The sequence below is a fragment of the Geotrypetes seraphini genome, chromosome 2 (genome assembly GCF_902459505.1).
Source record: "Geotrypetes seraphini chromosome 2, aGeoSer1.1, whole genome shotgun sequence".
NCBI classification, from domain to species: domain Eukaryota; kingdom Metazoa; phylum Chordata; class Amphibia; order Gymnophiona; family Dermophiidae; genus Geotrypetes; species Geotrypetes seraphini.
The window spans coordinates 387,584,719-387,597,287 of NC_047085.1; the positions used below are offsets into that span (position 1 = coordinate 387,584,719).

Below are 12,569 nucleotides of genomic sequence, written 5' to 3' on the forward strand. Positions count from 1 at the left end.
CTATGGTTCACTATCCCACCCACTAGGCTACTTAAGACACCTGTCTGTAGCTCTACTAGGCTTCCCCATGCCAGATGCTGCTGTTTTAGAGACTGGTATGTACCTTTTTGTTCTCATTTTTGTGTGGTAGAAGGGGGGGTGAGTGAGCACTGGGGGTATGTGGGGGGTGTTTTACCTTGAAGCATGCAGTGGTCAACTGGTCAGTTTGGGCACCTTTGTGGCACTTAGACCCTTCTAAAACAGGTCTAGTTCCAAATGTATAAGTTCCATCCGGGATGTCTTGAAAAATGTTTGATTATCTCTGCAAGACGTCCAAGTCTAACCCAGCCTTGAGACTGCCCAAAGCCTGCCCATAGCACGCCTCCACCAGGCCCATCTCATGCTCTGAACGTACAGAGGTTGGAACACCTTGCTAGACATACAGAAGAACAATTTTGATTATTGGCACTTGGGACATCCTGGCGATTAGGAAGTCCAAGTGCTGATTTAGGATGCTTCTTGGATGTCTGTGTTTTTTGGATTGTGGGCCCCTTGTTCATTAACACTATTGCTACTAAGAAAAAGGTACCAACATTTTCTGGATAAAGGAGGGAAGAGATCATCAACAGAGTGCAGGTAGAAATGGCTGAGGGTTGCTTGGCAGTACGTATAAACTCATCTGTGAAAACCAAACCAAGAGAGGTAAATTAATCATGCAATGTGCCCACAGGTTAAAGATATAATAGAAACACAAATGCTGGGTGATAAAGATTAAAAATCAAAGAGGTTTATAAATTAAAAAAAACTTTATACACTCATATGGGAGGAGAGCCTAGTACAGGGGTGGGCAACTCCGGTCCTCGAGGGCCGGAATCCAGTCGGGTTTTCAGGATTTCCCCAACGAATATGCATGAGATCTATTTGCATGCACTGCTTTCAATGCATATTCATTGGGGCAATCCTGAAAACCCAACTGGATTCCGGCCCTCGAGGACCAGAGTTGCCCACCCCTGGCCTAGTAGTTAGAGCAGCTGCCTCAGTACCCTGAGGTTGCGGGTTCGATTCCCACTGCAGCTCCCTATGACTCTGGGCAAATCATTAATACTTCATTGCCCGAGGTACAAATAAGTACCTGTGTAAAATATCAAACTGCTTTGATTGTAACCACGCAGAAAAAGTGGTATATCAAGTCCCATCCCCTTTACCGCCTCAAAATGTTTTAATCATTGCATATTTCAAGTAAACTTAATAAAAAGAAATTGTGTTCCATCAAAAATTAAGTACTTCAACCAAAGTTTATTGACGAGCCCCCAACATGGTCCATGTTCCAATACATGCTTCTTCAGAGAGGCAACAATTATCCTCAATCAATATTAACAGCTTACACATTTTTCACATTATTTGGACAATAATCCTTCTCAATCTCCTGAATTTAGGAAGGTAATTTGACCTTCAAAAACTGTATTAAGTTAGTCCAAGAAAGGTATCACCATATTTTCCACTTTTTTTGGTTGTTTTCTTTTTTTAATGAACCTTAAAGAAGACTAACATGGCTCCCACTCTACTTTAGTTGTTATTGAAACTATCATGGATCATTGCTAATAACGGAGCTATTCTACTGCAAAATGGATAAAGGATAAAGCCTCAAACTTGAACAACAAAATAAAATTTAAAAAAAGCGAAACAAACCAATGCATAAACAAATCTGTACCTCATGTTTAATATTTTTTATATAGCCATTCAACAGGAAATACCACTACTGTATAGACAGTTAAAAACCAGAGAACTAAAGGAAAGAGACAAGGACACATGAAACACAGAAAGAAAAGAAAATAGGAATGAATAAAAAGAAAATTACACTATGTACGGATCCTTTTAAGACACTCAGTAGCTCAGTATGCTGATGCAGGACCATACTAACGTAGACTTCTGCTACACCCTCCACAGCTGGGATAGAAGCAATGATTTTACTTGTCCTTACAAATACCAGACACCTCTACAGTGTAGTATTTATTTTTATTTATTTTAAAACAATTATAATCCGCTTTTCTCCAAAGCGACTCACAGCTTAACATATTAAACACATGGAGGGGCATAATAATAAAAAAACCCATCTAAGTCCCCTTTTGGCCTAAGGCCCTAAATGCTGAAAGTAGCAGCAGGGAAAATGCCCATTCTCAAAAAAGACGTCCAAAATGAGGTTTTGTTTGAGAATGGCCTACCACTACGTTCAGCAGTTTAAACGCCCAGACCACCACTAAGTGTAAACCAGTGGTCTCCAACTCAAACGCTTTGCAGGGCCACATTTTGGATTTGTAGGTACTTGGAGGGCCGCAGAAAAAATAGTTAATGTCTTATTAAAGAAATGACAATTTTGCATGAGGTAGAACTCTTTATAGTTTATAAATCTTTCCTTTTGGCTAAGTCTTAATAATAATATTGTAATTTATAGCTAAAGAGATATATGAACAAGAAACTGTTTTATATTACTTTTGTGATTATAATAAACATACTGAGGGCCTCAAAATAGTACCTGGCGGGCCGCATGTGGTCCCTGGGCCGCGAGTTTGAGACCACTGGTCTAAACTTACAACACATTATCTACCAAAAAATAGCCTAAGTCCCAAATGCCCAAAACAATACCTTTTAGACGAAGGAGGGGCCAGTCCTTTGCCTAAAAGCTGGATTCTGTAACCGGCGTCTGTCAAAAACAACACCGGTTACAGAATCCACCCCCACCCCCACAACGATCGCAGCAGGAGAGATGGCTCATTTCCCCTGCCGCGATCGTGATCGCCCCCCACCTCGAACTGTCGTGACCCGTGGCAGGAGAGATGCCCAATCTCTCCTGCTGTGGTTCGTGGCAGTTCGGGGGAAGGGTGATCGCGATCACGTCAGGAGAGATGCCAACCCCTCCTGCCAAGGTGCGAGCCCCATGACTCCCCACCCAACACAATACGGGTAGGAGGGAACCCAAGCCCTCCTGCCCATGGCGACCCCCCCTAAAATACAGGCAAGAGGGAGCCCAACCCCTCCTGCCCACGGTGACCCCTCACCCCGCTTAAAATATGGACAGGAGGGAACCCAGGCCCTCCTCCCCACGACGCACCTTCCACAACCATCTCCCCAAAACCCCTGATCAACCCCCCCAAATCCCACGACCCCATGAGCACTCCTCCATCCCTGACACCTCCTTTAGCCAGTGACCTCCTCACCAATCACCCACCCCTGACACCCCCCTTCACTTACATTAGTTGGCTGGTCCCAAGCCCGTCTGCCCAGCAGGCCCACTATCCTCTGAATGGCGGGGCTTAGGGCCTGATCGGGCCAGGCGCCTAAGGCCCCACCCACAGGAGGAGCCTTAGGCACCTTGGCCAACCGGAATTGGCCCAGTTGCCTTAGGCCCCTCTTGTGGGCGGGGCCTTAGACCCAAGGGCTGGGTTGGCCAAATCAGCTCCTAAAGCCCACCATTTGGAGGATGGTGGGCTTGCTGGGCGGACGGGCTTGGACTCCATCAGTCTGGCCAACTAATGTAAGTGAAGGGGGGGGTGTCGGGGTGGGCAACCTGCTCAAGTTTTTGGTTATACTTGCTGTACGACTAAGTCTAGGTCGTCCCAGCTCCTGCCCTTTCCCCTCCTCTAAAAACGCCTCTTTTCGATCCAGAGGCAGGGGAAAGGCCTAAGCTGGTTTTAGATATGTCTAAAACCAGCTTTGATTATCGGTACTTAGACGATATGGCTTTTGATCATCCAAGTATCGATGTAGGCCACTTTTTGGATGTTTTTTTTTTTTTTATTATGAGCCCCATACATTTTAAAAGGACCACATACAAGCAGATGAAAATTAGGGATCAAAATTACTAGTAATACATTATAACGGTCTTAAAAGAGGTAAACATCATCATTTCCAGAGGCATCACTTTCAGAGAGGCAAAATGCTAACCATAGAAAGCCTGAGCAAAAAGATAGGTTTTGAGCAATTTTCTAAATTTTACAAATACAAAGTGTCAGTCATGGCATTTCATAAAAGTGGCCCAGCAGTTGAGAAACAATATTTTTTAGTTTGCATATATCGAACACTGTTCATTGCTGAAACAAGGCTGCCCTGTGAACTTCTAAAAGCTAAGTTACTCAGCATTTCATATTCTGCTCTCTTCACTGGTTTTCAGCATTATATCTGCTTAATTTCTCTTCTCCTCCCTGTTTCTTACTAAAAGAAAATATAAAAAAGCACAAAAAATAAATCCTTCTCTTTCCTCTGTTAAATCTTATTTCCTCTTCCTGCATTTTTGTTTAAAATACTGTGTTTTAGGTGGTATAGAGCCTATATTTCTGGTGCCTGTGGCTCAGGGTGACTAAAGTAGGGAAAATCCTGTTATAAATCCTGTGTTTTAGGGTAGCACTGATAGAACCTGCAGTTTTGTTTAAAATACTGTGTTTTAGGTGGTATAGAGCCTATATTTCTGGTACCTGTGGCTCAGGGTGACTAAAGTAGGGAAAATCCTGTGTTTTAGGGTAGCACTGATAGAACCTGCATTTTTGTTTAAAATACTGTGTTTTAGGTGGTATAGAGCCTATATTTCTGGTCACTTCACAACCACTCAAGTCACTTCACAACCAATCAAGATGACCTTTATTCTATGCAATCACTGTGGTGCTTTAATTCCAAGACATACTATTTGGAGGCTTAAGGCTTACCCCATCTGTCTTCAACTTGCCAATATTAAGGAGGAGCTCTGCAAACTTAAACAGGAATTGAATACAATTAAAGCAGCTTCCATCACTCCACAAAATCATACCAACTTACCACCTCTACCTCAAAGAATAAAACAGCCCAGGAATAAATGGGTCACAGTAGGCTCAGGAAGACTGCGACATGTAACACTGAAACATCCACCTTCACTAATATTACCTCTACAGAATTCCTTCGCTCCACTAGTGCACTGCGATACTCATGAAAACAGAAGGGAGGTGGGACTGGAACCAATGAAGGAAACTCAAGAGAACAAACGCACCCTAAGTACAAATAAAAAAGCCAAAAACAGAAAACTATTACTGTTGGGGGATTCCATCATCAGATGCATTAACCTTGGAACACAGGGCGAGGAGACCAAAATAGTGAAATGTCTTCCAGGATCCTCAGCTACCAGGAGTTCTAGGCAAATACTGACTATAATTAAGGAAGAAACTAAGGATTTTAACACTGATGTTGTTATCCATCTGGGAACAAATGACCTGGCCAACAACTCCACACTTGCAGCACAGAAAGCTTTTCGGGAGCTTGTGAGGGCGTGAAACCTTTTGTAAAGACTTTAGCTTTTTCTGAAATACTGCCTGCATATGGAAAAGGAGAGCAAAGAGTGAAAAACACAGAGGACTTTAATAGATGGCTCAGAGCCTGGTGTCATCAAGAAGGCTTCAGGTACATAGGAGGATGGGGAAATACATGGAAGGACAAGAAGCTATATTGCACTGATGGGCTACATATTACTACAACAGGAAAAAGAAACCTTGCAGAGAAATTTAGACAATATTTTTCTAGGCATTTAAACTAGAAGGTGGGGGTGGTGTATGTACGAAGGACAATTATAGAGACCACCCCCGGCAAAAGAAAAGATGTGATAGTAGTAAAGGCTGCAACATAAGCAATATCAGCAACTCATTTCTTAGTATTGCAACGGAAAGTGAAACGACACAAAAATCCATACGAAAAAGGAGATTATCGCTGAAAAATAGCTGGAAAGCGATGACCACAAATGCTCGCAGTCTAAGCAACAAAGTTCATGATCTGCAAGCCCTGATATTAGAGGCAGATCTAGATATTGTTGCTATCACAGAGACATGGTTCAGTGAATCACATGGATGGGATGCAAACATACCGGGATATAATCTTTTTAGGAAGGACAGGTCATAAAGGTGGAGGAGTAGCTCTCTATGTAAAGATCAATATCCAAGCGACCGAAATGCAAGGGACCTGGTGAGAGGAAGAAGCGATATGGATTGCTCTGAAAAGAGAAGATGGAACTTCTATCTACGTGGGTGTAGTCTACAGACCTCCGACTCAATCGAAGCAAATTGATAAGGATCTGATTGTGGATATCCAAAAGTTTGGAAGGAAAGAGGAGGTTCTGCTGTTGGGAGATTTCAACCTGCCGGATGCGGACTGGAATGTTCCGTCTGCGGAATCGGAAAGAAGTAGGGAGATTGTGGATGCCTTTCAAGAGGCTCTGCTCAGACAAATGGTGACGGAACCCACAAGGGAAAAAGCGATATTGGATCTGGTCCTCACAAATGGAGAGAGTATCTCTAATATTCGAGTGGGTGCTCACCTGGGTAGTAGCGATCATCAAACGGTTGGGTTTGATATAACGGCTAAAGTGGAGAGCGGCCGCACGATACTTAAAGTCCTAGATTTCAAACGTACGGACTTTAATGCAATGGGAAAGTACCTGAAGAAAGAGCTGTTAGGATGGGAGGACATAAGAGAAGTGGAAAGACAGTGGTCTAAGCTGAAAGGAGCGATAAAAATGGCTACGGACCTTTATGTGAAGAAAATCAATAAAAAACAAGAGAAAAAGGAAGCCGATATGGTTCTCCAACCTAGTGGCTGAGAAAATAAAGGCGAAAGAGTTGGTGTTCATGAAATATAAAAAAACCCAAGAAGAGGAGAGCAGAAAGGACTACAGGGTGAAACTGAAAGAAGCCAAGAGAGAGATACGTTTGGCGAAGGCACAGGCGGAAGAACAAATGGCTAAAAATGTAAAAAAGGGAGATAAAAATTTTTTCTGATATATTAGTGAAAGGAGGAAGATAAAAAATGGAATTGCTAGGCTAAAAGATGCTGGGAACAAATATGTGGAGAGTGATGACGAGAAAGCAAATGTGCTAAACAAATACTTCTGTTCTGTGTTCACAGAAGAAAATCCTGGAGAAGGACCGAGATTGTCTGGCAAAGTTACACGAGAAAATGGAGTAGATTCTGCGCCGTTCATGGAGGAGGGTGTTTATGAGCAACTTGAAAAACTGAAGGTGGACAAAGCGATGGGACCAGACGGGATCCATCCCAGGATACTAAGGGAGGTTCTGGTGAGTCCTATTAAAGACTTGTTCAACAAATCTCTGGAGACGGGAGTGATTCCTGGGGATTGGAGGAGAGCGGATGTGGTCCCTATTCATAAAAGTGGTCAGAGGGATGAAGCAGGAAAGTACAGGCCGGTGAGCCTTACTTCAGTTGTTGGAAAAATAATGGAAGTGTTGCTGAAAGAAAGGATAGTGTATTTCCTTGAATCTAATGGGTTACAGGATCCGAGGCAACATGGCTTTACAAAAGGTAAATCGTGCCAAACGAACCTAATTGAATTTTTTGATTGGGTGACCAGAGAGCTGGATCGAGGACATATGCTAGATGTAATTTACTTGGATTTCAGCAAAGCCTTTGATACAGTTCCTCATAGGAGGCTGTTGAACAAACTTGAAGGGCTGAAGTTAGGACCCAAAGTGGTGAACTGGGTCAGAAACTGGCTGTCGGACAGACGCCAGAGGGTGGTGGTTAATGGAAGTCGCTCGAAGGAAGGAAAGGTGACTAGTGGAGTCTCTCAGGGTTCGGTGCTGGGGCCAATCCTGTTCAATATGTATGTAAGTGACATTGCTGAAGGGTTAGAAGGAAAAGTGTGCCTTTTTGCAGATGATACCAAGATTTGTAACAGAGTAGACACCGAAGAGGGAGTGGAAAATATGAAAAAGGATCTGCAAAAGTTAGAGGAATGGTCTAATGCCTGGCAACTAAAATTCAATGCAAAGAAATGCAGAGTAATGCATTTGGGGATTAATAATAGGAAGGAACCGTATATGCTGGGAGGAGAGAAGCTGATATGCACGGACGGGGAGAGGGACCTTGGGGTGATAGTGTCCGAAGATCTAAAGGCGAAAAAACAATGTGACAAGGCAGTGGCTGCTGCCAGAAGGATTCTGGGCTGTATAAAGAGAGGCGTAGTCAGTAGAAGGAAGAAGGTGTTGATGCCCCTGTACAGGTCATTGGTGAGGCCCCACTTGGAGTATTGTGTTCAGTTTTGGAGACCGTATCTGGCGAAAGACGTAAGAAGACTTGAGGCGGTCCAGAGGAGGGCGACGAAAATGATAGGAGGCTTGCACCAGAAGACGTATGAGGAGAGACTGGAAGCCCTGAATATGTATACCCTAGAGGAAAGGAGAGATAGGGGAGATATGATTCAGACGTTCAAATACTTAAAGGGTATTAACGTAGAACAAAATCTTTTCCAGAGAAAGGAAAATGGTAAAACCAGAGGACATAATTTGAGGTTGAGGGGTGGTAGATTCAGGGGCAATGTTAGGAAATTCTACTTTACGGAGAGGGTGGTGGATGCCTGGAATGCGCTCCCGAGAGAGGTGGTGGAGAGTAAAACTGTGACTGAGTTCAAAGAAGCGTGGGATGAACACAGAAGATTTAGAATCAGAAAATAATATTAAAGATTGAACTAGGCCAGTTACTGGGCAGACTTGTACGGTCTGTGTCTGTGTATGGCCGTTTGGAGGAGGATGGGCAGGGGAGGGCTTCAATGGCTAGGAGGGTGTAGATGGGCTGGAGTAAGTCTTAACAGAGATTTCGGCAGTTGGAACCCAAGCACAGTACCGGGTAAAGCTTTGGATTCTCGCCCAGAAATAGCTAAGAAGAAAAAAAAAAAAAAAATTTAAATTGAATCAGGTTGGGCAGACTGGATGGACCATTCGGGTCTTTATCTGCCGTCATCTACTATGTTACTATGTTACTATGTTACTATTTTCCTTGTATCAAGTAAATAAAGATTTTCAGATCTCAGTGCTCTCGGTGGGCTGTACAACATCAAGCATTTGACAAGGTGTCATAAACACCCTTTCAGACAAGTTTTAAAATCTTAAATTGAACACAAAATAATATTGGCAGCCAATGTAATTTCTTTATGATGGGAGAAATGTATTCATAGTGAGATACTCCCATCAACAACCGAGCAGCTGAGTTCTGAATCGTTTGCAATGCTTTGATACGTTTTAGAGGTAAACCTAGATACTGTAGATTCCATTACAGTAATCCACCTGTGACAACACCATCTTTTTAATACTTGTCTAAAGTCCCACTTAGTTAGCACATTCTTCAAGTGAGACAATTTCCGCATAGCAAAATATGCTGACTGAACTACTCTGGAAACTTGAGCTTTAAAGGATAGTGTGGAGGGGCATAATCGAAAGAAACGTCTAAGTCCGTTTTCGTCTAAGTCGCAAGTCATACAAAGTAAAAAACAGCCTAGGACACATTTTTGAAAAATATGTCCAAAATTTTTTCCTTTCAAAAATCATCTAAGTATTCGTCCTGCCGATCTGATCGTCCAAGTCGCTAAATCGTCCATCTTTATACCACATTTTCATCCAACTTTTCGTCCAAGTCAAAAACGCCTAAAACAGGCCCTGTTGGACGTGGGAGGGGTCTGTAAAGTGAAGGACTGAACACCCAGACATGACACCTAAATAGTGGGGTACCTTACAGGGCACTGCTGTGAACTTCACAAAAAGGATGCCATGTCTTCATCGCACTACAGCTCCCTTATAGGTCAAAGTGAGCCCCCCAAACTACCTCCAGAATCCCCTAGACCCACTTATATACCACCCCATTAGCCCTTATGGCTGCAGGAGCCACTTATATGCCAGTAAAAAAGGGTTTGGGGGTATTTAGGGGAGTGCACATGCTTCAATATCAATGCAGTAATTACAGGAGCTTATGGGCCATGAGTCCTCCTCTCCATGGGTCCCTAACCTTCCCCCAAGATGGCTTAAGAAACCTCTGTGCAGCACGACTAGGCTCTCCTATGCCAGGCGGCCAGGTGATGATGTTCTGAAGGCACAATTTTCAAGTTGTGATTAATATTTTTATGGGGGTGGGTGATCACTGGGGTAGTGTGTGGGGGTCTGTATTATGTGTTTGCAATGGTTATCTGGTCACTTTAGGTGGGTTTTTGTGACTTAGACCATGTTTTAAATGGTCTAAGTCACAATGTCCAAGTTCCGTCGATCCTGTGCTGTCTAACTTTCGGTTATATATGCAGTATGACTAAGTCTAAACCTGCCCACGTCCAGCCCAAATCCCGCCCTCGACATTCCTCCTGAAAAGCCCCATTTAGCTATGGTCGTTCAGCGGCAATATAAAGGCCTAGGTCGTTTATAAATACGTCCAAAACCCGGTTTTATTATCAGCACTTGGACGTCTTTCAATTATGAGCTCCTTAGTGTCTAGCATTACACCAAGGACCCTGATTTCCTCACTAATTCTAATTAAATGGTCACACACATAAATCTCTTTGGGCCATAGATATTCATTTGTCTCTCCTACAATCAAACCCCAAACCTTTACCCTTCATCCATTCAATGATCTTTTTCATGTAAACATTTAACTCTTGACACAACCGGTCATCCCATCTATGGACTTTAAAGAAAAACTGATCATCATCATCAGCATAAATGCTATAAGAGACACCCATTTCGTCTAACAGGTCACCAAGAAGAGCAAGATATACATTAAAAAGGGTAGCTGATAGGGCTGAGCCCTGCGGCACTCCCCACAATGTAGATTGAACTCCGATGATACTTCACCATTGTTGCGAACACATGTTAGTCAAGAATGACACAAACCAATCGTGTACTCTACCTTCAACTCCTATTTGTTTTAACCTTTCCATTAACCCATGGTGTTTGAGAGAATCGAACGCAGCTGATATATCTAAAGAAACACAGAAGCAAAGCCCCTGGTCAATACCCGAACGCAACTCATCGATGGTAGCAAGAAGTAAAGTTTCAAGGCTATGATTCTTTCTAAAACCAAATTGGTTCTTGTCTAGACAGTCAGATTTATTGATAAATTTTTCTAGCTGAGACGATGCAAATTTCTCTGTTACCCGAGCTAAAAAGGGCACGATCAATATAGGTCGACATAAGCTGCCTAACAAGGTCAGACTTCTTCAAGATAGGTCTCACTGTGCCCACTGGTGTGGATTTCGGTATGATCTGTGGTTTTCTGCTTAAGGCCCAGCCTTTGGACCTAATTAGTTTATGTCCAGTATGAAGCCTCCTTTGAGTTTTAACTGAATATCTTGCATGAAGTGTATGTACAAGCAGATCAACTAGTGTAGGAAATATGTAGTTTATTGAATCCAGCACTTGATGTGGCCATGTTTTGCCCTAAGGCTGCATCAGGGGTAAAAGCTGAAAGGGGCTCACATACACTTTCTCCTAAAAGCTGAGTTTAAAACTAACAAACAGTGTTAATGTCTGACTGGGGCTCCATGCCACCATTGCTGCCACTGTAACAGCACAAATGAGCTCCTGCACAGCTGTGTCACTGGAAGGCCCTGGAGCTAGCAGTTTTCACAGGAGATCCCCTAAATAAGATGCAGAATCATCCTGGGCACCATTTAACCAGTGATAGCCCTGAGTATTACAGTTCTAAATGAATATGTCCTTTCCAGAATGTCTTTACTCACTTTAAAAGATGCCCTTGTCTTGGATTCCTAAGAACATTGATGGAACTTGATATCTTTTCTCTGATTGTGAAAGATCTGAAAGAGACAAGGCTAAGCCAGGTTGATGACCCATGAAGGTGGATGAGACAGCTAAGGCCATATCCAGCTACAATATGTAATTAACTTTGGAAATTTGGAGAGAGGTGGTTTTTATTTTATTTTGATTAGACAGGCCTATGGAGCAGAGATTTGGCAAAAGTTTGTAGAGATCACCAATGAATAGCAGTCTGTATGTTGTTTCTGTTTTATTTCATTTTTTAAATTTTTAAATGATTACCATTAGAGTGTTTCAGATTTTTTTTAACGTATATTGCTTTGTGTGGGGAGGTTTGGGGGGGTGTATTTTATGTTTAATGTGATGTGATTCTGCATGCATTTTTGGTACTTGTTAGACGTTTTGAATAGGTGAGTAATAAATCCTTTATTTATTTATTTATTTTTTGTTTAATTCTTTATTGATTTTCAAATTTTGACAGTGCAATACAACTATATTAAACATGAGCATTATACATAACGCACTTAAAATACACAAAATTAATACATTACCAATCCTTTTCTCCCTCCCTTCCTCGCATAACTATTACCCTGCACATGCATATATTATTGCAATATTATGGATAAATACCTTTAGCAATCCCAAATACTTTTCCCTCCCCACCGCCCCGGATGTCTAAGGAATCTGTAAAAAGGGAGATACCTGACATTCATTGCAATTCAACATATGCAGTCAATGGGCTCCACATCTTATTGAATATCATACTAGACCCCAAACACTCCACATTCATTCTCTCATATTTATACGTGGAACAAATATTTGCACACCAAAATGTGTAATTCAGTCTGTCGTAACTCTTCCAGTTACGTGTAATCATCTGGATGACTATTCCGATCATAATCAAGAAGAGCCGGCTTTTATATCTATCTAAAGAAGGCTTAATATGCAATATTGTACCACAAATTATGGCTTCGTAGGTTAACGGGATTGATGACTCAAGAATAATATTTATTTGTCCCCAAATTGACTTCC

The 12,569-nt window shown here is 42.3% G+C and overlaps 1 protein-coding gene across 5 annotated transcripts in view; it reads right to left on the minus strand.

Annotated features, from left to right (window-relative positions):
- The window catches only part of CREB5 (cAMP responsive element binding protein 5), a 786,358-nt gene that overhangs the window by 91,255 nt on the left and 682,534 nt on the right, over positions 1 to 12,569 (minus strand). The window lies entirely within an intron of this gene.